Below are 17,679 nucleotides of genomic sequence, written 5' to 3' on the forward strand. Positions count from 1 at the left end.
GATGCCAAAAGGCAGTCCAGGGCCCACATAAAAACCTCTTTTTATCAGTTTAACATAACCTCTTTTCTCCGTTTAGATACACCGCTCTCAGTTTAATATGCTGCCATCACAAAACGTTTAGAAGTGCTTTACTGCCAAGGCTGATTTCACTGAGCAACTCAACCCGAGAGTCAGCCAGTACAGGTAGTCTTCGACTTACAACGGTTTATTTAGTGACTGTTCAAAGTTACAATGGTACTGAAAAAAGTGACTAATGACCATTTTTCAAAGTTACAACTTTTGTAGCATCCCCATGACCCTGTGATCAAAATTCAGATGGTTGGCAATTGGTTCATATTTATGACCGCTGCGGAGTCCCAAGGTCGTATGGTCCCCTTTTGTGACCTTCTGACAAGCAAAGTCAATGGGGAAGCCAGATTCACTTAACAACCGAGATACTCACTTATCAACTTCAGTGATTCCCTTAACAACTGGCAAGAAAGGTCATAAAATGGGGCAAAACTCACTTAACAAATGTCTCACTTAACAACAGAAATGTTGGGCTGCGGACTACCTGTACAACTAAAATATTAAATTTTATTTCTGGGAAGTAAACTATTTACTTTTTCACCTGCCCCTTTTAAATCTATCATTAATCAGTACTAGTCTTTGATCTTTTAGAGAAAGGAGAGAAACTCATTGATAATTCCTGTCTTTCGGTCTTTTCTCCTCTTCCTTCCCATCCATACTAAGTTTAAATATATACAAGTCACCCTACACAATTTTGCCCATTTCAAAATTTGCAACAATCCTGTTGGAACTTCCTTTTTCACCCCAATCAAACTAAGCCTTAATATCTATGAAGATTTTGGGTCATCTAGGTCAGGGGTCTCCAACCTTGGCGATTTTAAGACTTGTGGATTTCAACTCCCAGAATTCTTTGCTGGCTGAGGAATTCTGGGAGTTGAAGTCCACAAGTCTTAAAGTTGCCAAGGTTGGAGACCCCTGATCTAGATCAGTTTTCCCAAAGGTGCTTTTTTTAAAGGCAACGGGACTTTCTTTGTTTTTCAAAAACAAAGAAAATCCAGTTGCCTTTTTTAAAAAGCATCTTTGGGATAGGCTCCCTTTAGCTTCTGCTGAGAATTGAGAATCACTTGTTTTTCTAAATTTCCTTCCCCTTCTCCTCCCAATTCTAATTTAAGTTGATGACCCCAAAAAAGTGCTTTCCAAATTTCTTTCAAGGAAAAGAGGGTACACGCACTACTTAATTCTGGGAATTATATTCTAACCTAGGAAGAAATCTATGCCAGAAGAAGGTTCACTATAGACAAATGGATGAACGTGATAAATATTCCATATATCTTTAAATGTTCCTCCTTTCTTTCGTTTCTCCCCAATAAGGGCTCAAGTATGAATCACAGATCTCAAATCTGACTCACAGACAATTTGTAACTTAGCTCGACGTCTTGGCTAGACAGCAGAACACGGACAGACAAGGCTTGACTGGATTAGAATCTTTATTGCAAACAAGAATGAAGCCAGTTAATTGCTAAACTCCTGGCTTCTTTTCTTGACTTTCCTTGCAATTGTGTGGTTGTTTGGGGTTTACATAACAGGCATCTCTGGTCTGGGACTGGCTGGTTCCCACCTCAGTCTTCAAGTATATATGTTTAATCTTCTTGTTCACTCTACAGGAAAGTCAAAGGAAAACAGGGGAATTAAATGTGCAGTACATTCGAGGTCATAAAGGGACGCAGTGGCTCAGTGACTAAGATGCTGAGCTTGTCGATCAGAAAGGTCAGCAATTTGGCGGTTCGAATCCCTAGCGCCGCGTAGCAAAGTGAGCTCCTGTTACTTGTCCCAGCTTCTGCCAACCTAGCAGTTCAAAAGCATGTAAAAAAAAAAAGCAAATAGAAAAATAGGGACCACTTTGGTGGGAAAGTAACAGCATTCCGTGCACCTTCAGTGTTTAGTCATGCCAACCACATGACCACGGAGACGTCTTCAGACAGCGCTGGCTCTTTGGCTTTGAAATGGAGATGAGCACCGCCCCCTAGAGTCGGAAACGACTAGTATGTATGTGCAAGGGAAACTTTTAGTTTTTTGACGTTTACATTTGAGAATTTCCCTTCTCCTGGCATCTTGAATTGTTTATTCTTGTAAAATCACCTCCACCAAACATCTATGCACATTGCTTTTCAGATACAGGCAGTCCTTGACTTACAACCACAGTTGAGCCCAAAATTTCTGTGGCTAAGTGAGACAGTTGTTAAGTAAATTTTGCCTCATTTTACGACCTTTCTTGCCACAGCTGTTAAGTGAATCACTGTAGTTGTTAAGTTAGTAACACAGTTGTCCCAAAAGTGGTTTTTTTTTCAGAAGGCAACTGGACTTTCAAGTTTTTCTTTGAAGACTCATGGTGTATAAATCCTTCCATTCCCCACCCCATCCCATCACAGCTGAAGAAGCTTCTTGGATGAGAAGTGAAACTTCTTCAAAGAAAAACCGGAAAGTCCAGTTGTCTCTTGAAAAAGAAAAAAAGCACCTTTGGGACAACCATGACCTGGATGACTGAGAATCTCCACAGACATTTTGCAACATGGTTGGTCAAGTGAATCTGGGTTCCCCATTGACTTTGCTTGTCAGAAGGTCACAAAAGGTGATCGCAAGCCCTGGGACACTGCAACCTGCCAAGCACCTGAATTTTAATCATGTGACCATGGGATTACTGCAATGGACATAAGTGTGAAAAATGGTCCTAAGTCACTTTTTTCCAGTGCTCTTGTAATTTAGAATGGTCACTAAATGAATTGTTGTAAGTCAAGGACTGCCTCTGAATATTCTCATGAAAAAACAAACAAAAAGGAACTACTTACTTTAGTTACTGAAGAACAGAATTCCTGGTTAGCAAGCTATAAACGGCTAAGGGAAAGATTTAATTTATGGAATTAATTTAGTGAGCTCACTGTGCCTTCAAAAATATGTCAAGAAAGAAAGAAAGAAAGAAAGAAAGAAAGAAAGAAAGAAAGAAAGAAAGAAAGAAAGAAAGAAAGAAAGAAAGAAAGAAAGAAAGAAAGAAAGAAAGAAAGAAAGAAAGAAAGAAAGAAAGAAAGAAAGAAAGAAAGAAAGAAAGAAAGAAAGAAAGAAAGAAAGAAAGAAAGAAAGAAATGAACCTGTCCACCCACCAGGAAGAAGCATTTTTCTTTGTGTTTCTTTGCCAGTTTGGTAAATCGTTGGACAAAAAAAAACCAAACTCAAGTTTTCCACTAAACCATATATCTAATGTAATAGATTGAGCAAATCTCATTTTTTCAGGCCAACCTACATTCCAAGTTAAAAAATGGAACCAACATTTAGACACATCATATACCAGCAGCTTCTTGGGAAGGAAAATAAGAAAAGCAAACAAATGTTATAAAAAAAAAGTAACAACGATGAATTAAGCACCATAATAAACAAACACATAATGAATTTTGCCCCGTGCTATCATATCTGACAATGCAGAACTTAATTCATTGACGCAGCAATCTCCAGAAGCTGCATGCCAGCAATGATAAGTGCCATTTATAGGAATAAGAAGGGGAAAGAATTAGCCACATTTGGATCCATTTCTCTTTATCTACTGCATGAAAAGTTATTCAGGAAGAAAATAAAAAAAACACGTACACAAAGGGCTTTTTCCTAATGAGTTGTCCATAGATCCAAAACTCCAAACACATATCTCTGATGGTCCCATTCCCTTAAGAAGATCTTTCAGCTGGTATTAAATTGTTAAGCTATGACAAAAACCTTGATACAGAGGTGGGCAACCATAGCAACTATAGCAACTTTACGACCTGTGGACTTCAACACCCAAAATTCCTGAGCCAGGCTGGCCCAGGAATTCTGGGAGTTGAAGTTCACAGACCATAAAGTCTCCATAGCTCCCCAGCCCTGTCTTAATACGGGTAATCCCTGACTTATGACTTATGATCCCTGACTTATGTTAATTGAGAGTAGTTATTAAGTGAGTTTTGCCTCCTTTTCCAACTTTTCTTGCCACAGTTGTTAAGTGAATCACTGCAATTGTTAAGTTAGTAACCTGGTTGTTGAATGAATCTGGCTTCCCCATTGACTTTGCTTGTCAGAATGTTGCAAAAGGTGATCACATGACCCCAGGACACTGCAACCGTCATAAGTAAGGGTCAGTTGCCAAGCATCACAATTTTGATCACCTGACCATGGGGATGCTGCAAGGGTGAAAAATGGCTGTAAGTCATTTCTTTCAATGCCGTTGTAACTTCAAACGGTCACTAAATGAACTGTTGTAAGTCGAGGACTAGCCATAGATATAAAACCTTAAATAAGGACAGAGCATTGCTTAAGAAATTGCTTAGCAAATCAAACTGCGGAAGTGGATCTTCCTTAATAAATACATCTTGAGCAACTTTTTCAAAATAAAGACATGTGTCAACTTGACTAGGGGTGATATTTCAGGGGTTGCTACAAAGAAGAGGAACTCAAGCTACTCTAAAGTATCAGAAGGCAGGACAAGAAGTAATGGATAGAAACTTATCAAAGAGAGAACCAATCGGAACTAAGAAGAAATTTCCTGACAGAACAATTAATCACTGGAATAACTCTTGAAGAGGCACCATTGGGACAACCTGTGACTTGGATGACCAAGAATCTCTATAGACATCGGTTCTTCTCTTCTATTCTGTGATGATCCAGGGCATGGCACAAAGGCAACACAGTCAGATAATCAGTAGGAATCCCTTTATTAGCTCCAAATTTGCCCCCAATGTCTTGATTACCTTCTGAGCTGGAGAAAAACTCTCCCAGGAACAGCCTTTGGCTGCAGAGAATCAAGTCCAAAACATGGTCAACAAAAACTGTAACTATAAGTCCAATCAAGGAAAAATGAGGTAATCAGTCTGGCAGGGCAAGAGAAGGAATTCCAGATGTGAAGGAACATCAATAAATCAACCTGGTTGGGAGGATTACAGGAACACAGATAACCAACGTCAACACAAGATAAACTCACGCTTGTTCCCAGCAGATGCCACACTCAGCTTGCATCTCTTTTGAACTCCCATTCCCAGGTGTGGCTAATGAAGGGAATTAGGGCCCTTTCCTCCCCTGTAAGCCACGTAACCCACATTGCTCTCTTCTCCATTCCTCCCTGCGTGCCCTAGGATGAAGAGAGGGTGGGCCTGGGTTTTCCTCTGAACTCCCTCTCCCTTTTTCTACCTCTTCCCTGCTCTGCCCAGCAGGATTTTGCCCTTTCCCAGTTTCCTCCACAGCTAATGGAGTCATACTTCCACTCCCTGTCAGCTGTTCATCTTCCTCCTCGGATTCAGACTCCAACAGGAGCATGACTATTCTATTCTATTCTATTCTATTCTATTCTATTCTATTCTATTCTATTCTATTCTATTCTATTCTATTCTAAACTGGGTTTACATTTAAGCAAGCGGGTTGTGATTCTCTAACCCGGTTCTGAAGATTTGCAGGGCAAAGACCTTGGAAATGCAAATACAATGAACATGGCTTGAACTATGTACTCGGACTACACTTACCTTTCAGCCTTTGTTCATGCTAAATTGAACGTACAGCTCAAGTAGCAAAAACAGAACAGCTAGGGCTTTTTTCTCTTTCACTTTGCTTCCCCCCCTTAAAAAAACCGGAGAAAGGGGAAATCAGGCAGCAAGGTAATTTTGATAAAGACCAGCTCAAAACTGTCACAAGCAGAAGCATTTTTGTCCAGATTCCTGAAATTCCATCAGAATGATGGCAAAGATGGGAGGGTAAAAAACCCATATGCTATATATGGAAAATCTGGCAGCACACAAAATTTAATCAATACATTCTTACATCCCTGTTATTTCTCCATAGCAACTGTTGATTGACCGTAATGTGATGATACTTCTCATTCAAATTCCAATTGTTAATATGGGGAAAACAGCAAAAGGTCTTCAATCATTTCAGCAGCTAATAAGTTATTTATCCCATAAGCTTTCACAGATCACTTAATCAAATGCATGCAAGAAAGGAAGATTATATACATCATGGATCCTTTTCTTGGAGGGAGAGGAGGGAGGACAGAAAATAAAAGCTGAAGATGAGAAAGATGGAAGTCAGAATTACATTAGAAATCCACAAACATTTATGAGATCAATTCAAGGGAGTTAATGATACTTTAAAATATCACACACTTTATTGTTTTTACTACAAAGGACTAATGTGATTACTTCTCCTTTGGCCATCGTTAAAATAGGATGCTGTTTTAGATGTAAACCAATATTTCTGACTGCAATTACCTACTCTTAGCCAACCACAACACTCCAGAAAAAAAATTAATCTGCCTTTTTTATTTAATTTTTTGTAAATAAAAGGAAATTAGAAGCATTGAAAGTATTAAGCAAAGCAGTACTAAGCTATGTGCCTTTTGCATGGACTATTTGATCGTAGTTTTGGCTTTTTTTAAAAAAAACCTTCCAATGAAACTGGAAAAATCAAGAAACAAAGTCTGTCTCTCTAATTCTTTTCTCCAGGCCCTGCCCCATCCTCATTTCTACAAAATCAGAAAGAAGTTCTATAAGAAGAAAATCCCATTTTCCTCACATGAAGAAATGCAATACATCTATGGTGGAAAAAATAACGCATTTCTCCTGTGTCACATTTTTCCCGAGTTTTCTTATCTCAACCCAGAATTATGTGGAAGCATCTGAAATACTCTCTTACCCTTCCCAAGAGTATGGAGAGAACTAGTGACATACATCTACAGGAGATTACACTGTGGTAAATGACAAAAAACACCTTTTTTAAAAAACCAAAAGCTTCCTAAACTTTTATGAGAAGTCAGGAGGAGTCTGTATGAGTCAGAGAAAAAAGAATAAAATAGTAATAATATTAATAATAATAATAACAATAACAAGTCATAGGAATTGTAATGAACGGATTTTTACTGATGTCCTCATACTCCAATTTGTATTTATTAAATAATTTAAATGACTAGTCCTTATGTTGTTGTTGTTTCTAATTCTGAAGCATGTTAGGTAAATGAGGTACCCATGCCATCACATCAACCTTTGTAAAGGCCATGCCAAATTTTAGACCTGCGTTGATGCAGAAATATACTAAGCATTGCATGGGTCTCCTTTTTGGGAGCTTACGAATGCTGACAGTGGTAAAGAATTCCTGAAAGCCAACCTGCCCCATTCATAATTTTGCTCGGATTGCCACATTTTGGCCTCATGGCCTATTTCAGTATACGCCCTAGGCTTGGTATGCAAAAAATTATTCCAGCCACAACTCTGCAATGAGCAAGACATGTGAGATATAATCCTTAGCAATCATACCACGATGGGAAATTGTGAGCCTTGGGAAAGAAGGTATCATCTGTATGCCTGTACATACATGATGATCAGTCGATAGAGGATCACAAGTGCCTTTACTGTCAGGAGACATCTAAGACAAGCATAGGGAACGTCTACAACAGCCCCCTCCAACCAGACAAGGGTTACTGAGTTTGTAATCCTCAGAAATCCAGTCAGCAAGTTCACACACATTCCCAGGATGGGGGAAATTGCATTAGATTTTGCAGTTGTACTGTGCACACTATTGCAAACCTGAGTGCAGGTAGTCTTGGATTACAACCAGTTGTGGTTTGAAGTTAGGACCAACCAAAAAGGGAACTTATGATCCAGATCAGAAGTCCCTACATTTGGGGGCCCTCTGCAATCACAGGACCAAATTTTGCATGTTCGGCAACGGGGCTGCATTCACAGCTGTTTGAAGCATTCCCACGGTCTTGTGACTGCGTTAGATGATGGTTTTGCCAAAATCTGGAACTGAACTCTGGTTTTCGCCTGTAGCAAACCACTGTCTCAATTACTTCTTTTTGTACACTTTTCGCTTTTTGACTGCCTGGTGTCATTTCACACCCACTGCCAAAAAAAAATTTGTAAAATCAAGTTGGTCGCATGACTGACCCATCTTACAACTATCATGACAGATGATCTTAATGGGTAGGCTCCATTATGGCTGTATGTTGAGGTCAACCTGTAGTAGAACATTTTCAGGCTTTTGTTGCACAATCCTATCCAAGAAAAGCCTCAGTCGGCTTCCTCAGTTGGGTGGAATTTTGACTAAGAATTGACTTGGAATACAACATTTCCTTCTTCCTGTTTGTGCCCCATCCTGGATATCTATAAATTGAGTTGGCTGTACTTTTGGCAACACAGGAAGCTTCCATGAATCAAGAGATATTCTTGACCCATTTCTGACATCACCAGCAATGGCTTTCTGGAGCTTTCAGCATCAGTATCTAAAACTGGATAATTTTTTTTTTGTCATGACTTGTACTGCTAAATGACAAACTTACTGCTCCTTAACACAGCTTTTCTTTAAAAAAATTTCTTTTAAAAACTTGAAAAAATTATAATCCCGTGTTTTTTTAATTAATTACTCTCTCGGCCCTTGCTGACTGGTTCTAGGACAACAATAAGTAATGCCACATCTAGATGGATGGATGGATGGATGGATGGATGGATGGATGGATGGATGGATGGATGGATGGATGGATAGATAGAATTCTTTATTGGCCAAGTGTGATTGGACACACAAGGAATTTGTCTTGGTGCATATGCTCTCAGTGTACATAAAAGAAAAGATACATTTGTCAAGTGTCAAGAATCATAAGGTACAACACTTAATAATAGTCATGGGGTACAATAAGCAAACAAATCATACTAAGAAACAGTCAATAAAAACCATTAGGATACAAGCAACAAGTCATAACTATAAAGACAGTTGTTTTAAATTACTTGGGGAGGGGCACAAGAAATCAAGAGACTAATCCAAAAATCTACAAACCCTCAACGTTTTCTTAATAAGGAGTTCCTTGTCGAGTGAATAACCTAATGAAAACTCTAGATATGACTGGGCAACTCAACAATTCTAACAGTTTAGAACTGAGCAGATGGAAAGAAGTAGCATTCTGTTTATTAAATTGCTCTCCAAGTTAGTTACACAAACCCAGAACATGAGAAAAAGTTTCAATTCCCTGATATGTGATTTATTTGCATTGCAACTTGCAATGCTGAACAAAGTGCTCATCTACTAATCAGATTTCTGTAGCTGCATTATGATGCAATAAATATACTTGGATATCATCTACAAGAGATGATAGAAGAACAGAACTGTTCCATTCTACAATCTCTTTGAAACAGCTGTTTTCAAGCTTCTCATTTGAAAAACAGACCAAGTCATCCAACATCCTGTTTGTGAGAATTTGTGTCAAATTGACAGTCCAATTTCAATAGCATACATAAAATCCTGCACATTTATTTAGCCCTGTAACAGATTTTGCATACCTCTTGAAGTTACCAACTCAATTCATTTCCCTTCCAAGTGAAAGACAGATTAATCTGAAATGAACTAAGACAGGCAACTAGGAATAATGTTGCTACAGCCAACAAACATTTCCTAAACTGCTGGGTCAGTAAACTGTTTAAGAAGTTGCCACCACTTACTCTACATCTGCTCTATAATTACTACTTGGGCCCAACGCCTCAAATGCAGGCTATCTATGAATAAGCAGAGAGAGCACCAGAACAATCTCACGAGGCTCTAAAGAAAAGAATAATACAAGATAAGGTTCTTCTTCATTTTAAGCAAAATTTGAAAGTAAGATCTGAAGAAGTTTGCAGAACCTAGTCAAAATTAAACTTGAATTGAGTTTTCATTAACATAATACTCAGTCAGAGAGGACCAACAGGGAAATAGTGTATTGGGTATTTCTAGGACAGAGCAGTAAAGAAGTATTCCCACAGCTGGCTTTTGATTTCTACAGATGTGGAGTTATATTTGCCATTGGCCAAGGAATAATGAGAACGCAGTACAAGGAAGATTACATAAGAAACAGAACAAAAATAAGAATAAGGTACTTTGAAAAACTAATAGATATTGAAGCCTAATGCAAACTCTTTTTAAAAGAAACAGGAAACTGAGCCAAAAATACAGCCACTTCCAATGTGAAAGATTTAAAGTATAATTGTAGGAAAGATCTAAAATGCAATTCACTTGATTTCTATAATTTTTTTATGGTAAAAAGGAACTAAGAACATTTCTACTTAATAAAGTATTTCCAACTTACTTTCTTCTGTCATTTTAACTGTATACCTGGACAATATTTATGACATCTGGATTTCATTTTGGGCAGAGAGGAATGTGTAGTTTTTCCTTTGTTGGAGGAGAATGCTGAAAGAAGGAAAACGCTTCCTCAGGGACTCTCTGTACCTTTTATCAGTTTTTTTTTCCTGTATAAAATGTCACCAAAATCTTTTGTTAGCAACAACATGGTTTTTAGCACACTCTTCTGAGAATCCCCCAAGAGTTAATTTAGCTTTTATGGTGAAGAAGCACAGCAAAGTATTTAACCAGGAGATCTCACTCTCAACTTTTAGTCCAAGAAGTTTGTATTTGTTACCATTTTTGAGGTTTTTTATTTAAGCTTTACTGGGCAGTTCCTCTTAATTTTTCATGAATTCTTCTACACTGATAGGATAAGCTGAACTATGACATCCTTTTTTAAATTTTCAAATGTGTTAATCTTGCTATTAGAGGCAAATAAATAAACCCATATTGAAATTAATAGAAACTTCAAACTACAAAATGCCTAAAGATAATTACATTCTATTAAGTCTATTGGGCTATATTAAAAACTTACACCACTGCATTTTTCTACATACTTTAAAGTCGTATCAAAGTCCTTCAAATTACTTTAGAAACATAGAGATAGCAGCAATTTATCTTGCATAGAAAAGAATCTTACCATTGTGTAATTACTACTTCATTTGTATTCTAGGGTGGTTTTTTATTAAATGGTATTTATAGTATTGTTGTTGTTGTTAGAATTATATCCCATCTTTGCACAAAACTCACAATTTATGTAACTTATAATGTTTCTAGACTCCCCTAACTCTGGGCTCCACAAAGCAGAAACTCTGAAAATTTATTATTTCACCACACCAGCAAAATATTATCATTGTACCGAGAACCAGCATGAAAATATCACAATATTGCCTGATCAATCAAATGCAAAATTATGTCAAAAGATTCAGATCTGAAAAGTTTTGCGGAAAAGCCAATATGACTGAAGGTTGCTTTCGTCTGCGAGGAACTTTCTAGTTGTAAATAAATCATATGCCCAGCAGCTTTAACAAAATAAGGCTTGAATTTATTTTGGGATGCTGTAACTGATGGAATAATTACATTACTACAAGGTTTAAGATATAATGTCTACATGCTTTAAATATCTTTCCATCATGGCTGAATGATAAATGGTACAGTATGTCCCACGGTGGCCCACTGCAGCAGGTGGAAGAACAATATTTATGAGTTTGTTTGAAAGGTTCCTGATTTTATGCAACACGCTCAAAAATCTGACGCTTACTGAAAGCAATGCATTAAAAGCCTCCCTATAAATCGTTCGCTGCACATACCCAAATAAAATAAAATAAAAGGAAAATCCTGTCCCACCAAAATAACTGTTAGAAATCTCTCGATTGTAATCTGTCACCCTTTAATGCCTTCCTTCCTTCAACAAATCAGAGAATCTGAATTCTTTTGGAAGCTAATGGTTTTTTTGTTTTTGTTTTTTTGAAATTCCGAGAGCACATCATGTTCACTTAGTACCGGGAGGGATGCAAAAGCCGTCAGAAAACTACTGATTTACCAGAATGCAAGCACAGGAGGAGACTTTCTGCTGCCTACATTCAAAACGCTTCTGCTTTTCTTTGCCTTTTTTAAACTAGAAAGTAAATGCATTTCCAATTAAAGTACTAAGCAGCAGCAATGATCTGTTTTGTTTTCTACAAAAGCTTATACAGTTCTGTGCTGGGGAGGAAGGGATGAAGGGTAAAGAGGGAGGGGCAGGATGAAGGAAGGAAGGAAGAAGGAAGGAAGGAAGGAAGGAAGGAAGGAAGGAAGGAAGGAAGGAAGGAAGGAAGGAAGGAAGGAAGGAAGGAGAGGGAGGCAGGGAGGGAAGGAAGGAAGGAGGGAGGGAAGGAATGGGGAGGGGGAAGGAAGGTAAGAGGAGGAGGGAGGGAGGAAGAAGGAAGGAAGGGAGGGAAAGAAGGAAGGAAGGGGGAGGGAGAAAGGGGGGAGGGAGGGAAAGGAAGGGAGGAGGGAGGAGGGAGGAAGGGAGGGGGAGGAAGGAAGGAAGGAAGGAAGGAAGGACAAATGGCGATCAAAGTCTTTGAACTGCTTCATTAGATTAGAAACATCTTCTAAAAGGTCTTCACCAGATGTTTGACTGAGAATGGGAGAAAAAGTGTATTCACTGTGACTGCTACTAGCTGGCGATACTTCTTATTTATACTATTGTATAAACATATAAATAAATATACTACAAGATCTCAATTCAAGCACCACTGAAAAATATTTATGGACTAAGAAGAATCCCAAGAGGAGGAAGAAGCAAACCTTATACAAATTGCCTAGAAAAAAGCTACATTATGTGTCTAGCCAGGTTAGCTGAGAAGTACTGAGTTGGTACCCTATTCAGGTAAGAGAAATTGAGTTATATAGATAGCCGGGGTAGGGGGAAACTTTCATGCTGCTTGGCCATTCTGTACGAAAGGCAAAGAAAGCATGGAAATTTACTTTCTTAAAACACTGCTAATTTATATTAAGAGCAAGATGTTTGTTTATAGCATAAATCTCTGGGAAGAAAGGAAGGCTGTTTCTGGAATTCTAGTTCAGAATGAATTCCTCAGTAATTTTCTTAGGTGAAAGACAATGTAAGATTTATTGAACAACAACACTGATTTATTAACTGGCAGGCATTTCTACTATAGTCAGATGCAGTCTTAATCACATTTAGAGTAAGCCTGCTCTGATCAGCACAACTTAAATCAGTTGTAACTTTCAATGAATCTACTCCAAACATGATTAAGTCCGTCAATTATCAGCAGAGATTGTCCTAACAATGTGTTCTGAACAAACCATGTCTAATTATAAAAGGTACTATATTTAAGGGCCAACATGGGGCTGCAGGGAATCAATGGCCACTAGATGGCAACAAAGAAATATCAACATTCTTAACTTTTTGAGGCCCTCTTATGGTAGGCTAGGTATTTGCAGCCGAGATCTAGTAGTAATGAAATATTGGAACAAGTGGGTAATCACAAAGTGCTTTGTATTCCTGAAATAGAAAAGACAATTTGTTATATAAATATAATTGGAAGAATAAAGAGTATGAAAATTAAAAATGATTGTGTTAAATAAGAATTTAAAATAAGTTTACTATATAATAATTAGTAAGGTGCTGAAGAAAGTGAACATAGAGCATGGACATCAAAATTATAATAGTTATTAATATTTACAATTGGTTTGGTATATAAATGCTTTTGGAATAAATATAGGATTTATTATGTAATAGGGAAAGAATACCATGTGGAACCCAATTGGGGAGGGGGGAATATAAATAGGATATTATTGTGGTTAATATTGGATGTAGTAACTAAAAATGGCTATATTGATATTTTTTAATTTGTTATATATTGGGTTTAATGGAATAAAGAAGCATGTATAAAATATATAAAATAAAAACAGATGGCAAGATTGATTTGACAATGAAAGAGGATAAATATGGGATAACGTATTTTAGGATGAAACTTTTTTCTGTCTGAAAAATGATAAATGAAATAATATGAAGTGATAAAACATATTAAAAGAAAAATGGAATAGGTAAATTCTCTGCCACCTGGTGTGCAACTTTGGGTGAAGGGCACATGGAATAATGAGGCAGGAATGTGATACCAGCCTAACCAGTCAGATCAATCAAATCAACCATTGTCATCAGTAGAGTGAGAGATGTCACTGTCAGGCGGCCCTCACGCACAATGTTGCAAAGTTTTGCATGGCAGCTGTCAATATTGATAAACGAATGGTCCTGAGTAGTATTGAGTGGTATGGGTTTCTTTAGGCAAGTTGCACAATGTTAGTATTTAAATATCATTTTATCTTTGGATACTTATTTATCTGCTTTTGACCTTTAACCAAAATGAAACGGCATCAACTGACTCTCTATATTGCAGGCATAAACACCACGACTCAAGAGATGGGAGGTTGGTACCCTTACTATGTAACAGGAATGGCCTGGATTAGGTTGGTATCAAATGAGAAGATCCATAAAACTGCAAGATTGCTACAGAAATTATACGTCAGATTACTTATCATATTTTCTTACAATTATCCCATGTTGATGTAATGGCCCTAATAACACACTTTCAAGGAAGACGTGCCAGATTCCTGACCTGTTTGTGTGAAGCTGGGAAGTTTACTTACAGAATCCTATTTAATCAGGATTCCTAATGGCAGGTGTAGCCCAATCTCTTTTCCTTATTTAATTGATATAGTCAGTTTATGCACACTATTTTTATCCTGTTAATGAATAATACTCTTCAAGGAATCTTATTCACCACTACTATTTTTTAGATCTCTTTTGGCAAAGGGTGATGGATGTCACAGGAGCAGCCAAAAAAATCTAATTAAAAAGATTCTGCAAATGTACAAACTTTTGCAAGAGTCTCTCTTTCTCTCTCTCTTCTTTCTCTCTTTCCTCTCTCTCTTTTCTTTCTCTTTCCTTTCTCTTTTCTCTCTTCTCTCTCTCTTTCTGTGTCTCTTCATCTATCTATCAATTTCTCCATCTATTTATCTCTATCATCTCTCTAATTTAGGCACCATCCATCTCTCATCTAAGTGATGCTGGGTAATTTATACTTAATCCTTCATTTAAAACCGAGATCTTTTCACTACAACCAAGTTGAATTTTCAGCCTGACTTCACTCACTTTATCATACCATGGAAAAATTTAGTGCACAAAATAAACTTTAGGAAAGGGAAAGCAAAGGGAAAGAGAAGAAAGTTGATTTTAATAGGTGTGCAGCCAACATACACTTTCTCTTCTTAGAAGGAGCTGCAACAAACTGCTAAACCTATCAGTAACACCAACTCAGCCCTTAATGCAAATTATTTTATCTTACATCCATTCTGAATTAATAGTGAATATCCTACACCCTTTAGAAAAGGGTTTTCCATTATATATGGCAATCTCGAAATTAAGACAGAATAGGCACATAAATGCCAGACCAAATTATTTTAATATTCTAGAATGGTAGAAGATAATATTAATATATACAGCAGTTTTACAACAGCTAAGATTGTAAGTCATAAACGGCAGGGTGGGCTGGTTTTTTCCCCATGGTGATGGAAGAAGTGATAAGAGGAATTAAAGGAATGCCAAGTGTCAACAAGAGATTTCATCTGTTCATAGGGAAAGACTCATAAAGATGCCAGAGTGACTGTATCCCACAAAAAAAGAAGAAGAAAGGCCTGAACTATATTATAGCCTAAGGGAAGTTCCTCGGTTGAATAAACAAAATGACTTTGAAATAAAAGCCATGGTGAGATATGCCCCTGTTGTAGAACTGTCAATCAAGATTTGACAAGGAAGCCTGACCTGTAGACAAAAAAAACAGCAGCATTCAACAACCAACCTGAATAAACAATATAGGAGGTCCTAAATTTGTAAGTCAGAATCATTTATGAAATTTCATAGTTCTTGGCAATAAGGCAAATTAGCCCTTATGGAGGCTAAGTTTAGGAACATCACTGCAACTCTCTTCGTGCAGATCCATTTGTGTATGTTCAAATAAAAAGGGTTCTCTGCAAAGAGTTCTTCCATACTTAAGGTATTGTTGACTGGAATGCTACATATGATATTCACTGCATAATTGTATGCTCCTTCAACCTGGAATGGTCAACCTCTTCTATTGGGCATGCAACTTTGGGTGGAACATGCTGCACAGTGAACAATGGTTCTCTTTAAGAATCACTGTGTTAAATTTATATTTATCGAAAAAGAAACAAGGGAGACAAGTATAGATCTATTTCAAGCTATTTAGCTCTCATCAGCTAGCCATACCCTTCTGGGATTCGAACCTGAGCATATTAGGTAGATGCTAACCACAGGTTCTCCTCTGTCAGCTGTATCAGGGGAGAGATTAAATGTTTTTTTTCTATTAGGTAAATCTGGCCTACCCACATATGGGAAGGAGCATTTAAGAATCACTGTAAAACAAAGGCCATAAAAGTGGGTCTTGTCATTGGATGACATGCTTTATGACCATTACGACTTACAGGCAGGCTCCATTACAGTTATAAACCGAGGACTACTTGTATACTGAATGGAGACATGAAGTTCTGGTAGAAAGTGGTAACCCAAGTTAATATAAAAGTTGGATCCATATTTCTTTATTTGTGAAAGTAGATCCACCAAAGAGTTTCAGCCCTGGATCGAGAGAATTAGACTGGTGTTTTATCACAATGTTTTTTGTTTTATTATTAAAACAAACATTCCTTTTCATGACACAGATTGTATTTCTTTCAGCGGTAACTGATCTGAGCTGTGCTTAAAAGTTTGTTGCTAGGTCCTGATAGTCTCGGTGTATTTTTTAGACCACTGAAGTGGTCCTCGGGAGTAAATATTGAGAGCCCTCCTCTAAGCTTTCATTTATATTTCATTTTGTGGTGTTATTGCTACTTTCCACTTACTAGATACATTCCTTTTTTAAAAAAAAAAAATGTCCTCCTCAGAAAATGAAGTCACATACACACTATGAAATACTTTGGGCAAATCATTTGCGGTTCAGCCTTCAGGCTCTCACAGTTGGGAATGTTTGAAGAAACATAATTAAGGAAGAACAGATACTCTAGCAGCCTTTAAGCTCTTAAATCAAGGTTCTAATGAAAGCAAACCAAATAACATCTGAATAAAGCATTTAGCCTACCGCAGCAAGGGGGCAAGTTCAGTGAAATTTTAAAGAGACCGAAAATAAGTTATTTCTTTTTAGAGCAGCATCTATGGAGATTCTCAGTGATCCAGGTCACAGTTGTCTGAAAAGTGCTTTTTCCGCAAAAAAAGACAACTGGACTATGTTTTTTTTTCTCCCTTGAGGAAGAAATGTTTTTAAAGCAGTCTTCCCCAATCTGAATTCTTCTGGGTGTATTAGGACCACAATTCCTAATAATTCCTGGCTATTATTTCCATATTTTTTTTACTTCTCAGTTCTGTATCATTATGTAGCATAGGGTAACAGATTGCATTTTCCTCACACACATACAAAAAATATCATAGCGCTTGTGTTCTTGCTTGTATTCAAACTATAAAATTAATACTTTTGAGAATATAGTACAATCCAATGAATGCCTTCTTAATGGATAATAAACTTCATTAAACTTCTAAGTAAGCATGCGCTGGATGCTCCATAAATTTCAAAAACATTCCAAATATTACACTAATATTAGCCATCTAGATGACAAAGAATGCATTGTAGGTTAGTCAAGTAATAGAATATGTTTAGAGTTGATAAAAAATATTACATATATTTTAATTTCCCCCATAATGTTAATTTCCCCCATTTTTCAAAGTTTCTAGGAACGTGATATCTCTAATACGGATATGAGGCAGAAGACTTCCTAAGGCAAATATGAATGGACAGGATGTGAGATTGAAAAATCCCAAAATAGAAACATAAAATTAGTAAAGGCATTATGTGTCAAGTCTTGAAATATTTTTCAAGAAGCCTGACTTTCAGCCAATTCATTGTCAACCTCCAGATTATTTCATCATTTCCCTCTCATTTAAGT

The 17,679-nt window shown here is 37.2% G+C and overlaps 1 protein-coding gene and 1 long non-coding RNA gene across 2 annotated transcripts in view; both read right to left on the reverse strand.

The window, feature by feature from the left end:
* Window positions 1-17,679, reverse strand: part of EXT1 (exostosin glycosyltransferase 1) — a 310,066-nt gene that overhangs the window by 225,727 nt on the left and 66,660 nt on the right. The window lies entirely within an intron of this gene.
* Window positions 1,484-17,679, reverse strand: part of LOC148131539 (uncharacterized) — a 76,702-nt gene continuing 60,506 nt past the window's right edge. Inside the window, exon 2 of the long non-coding RNA XR_015749009.1 lies at window positions 1,484-1,667. This is a non-coding gene — a long non-coding RNA (uncharacterized LOC148131539). The remainder of the gene's footprint in view (window positions 1,668-17,679) is intronic.

The sequence above is a fragment of the Notechis scutatus genome, chromosome 3 (assembly GCF_049901735.1).
Source record: "Notechis scutatus isolate UNSWTSFEM ecotype Mainland chromosome 3, rNotScu1.2, whole genome shotgun sequence".
Lineage (NCBI taxonomy): Eukaryota > Metazoa > Chordata > Lepidosauria > Squamata > Elapidae > Notechis > Notechis scutatus.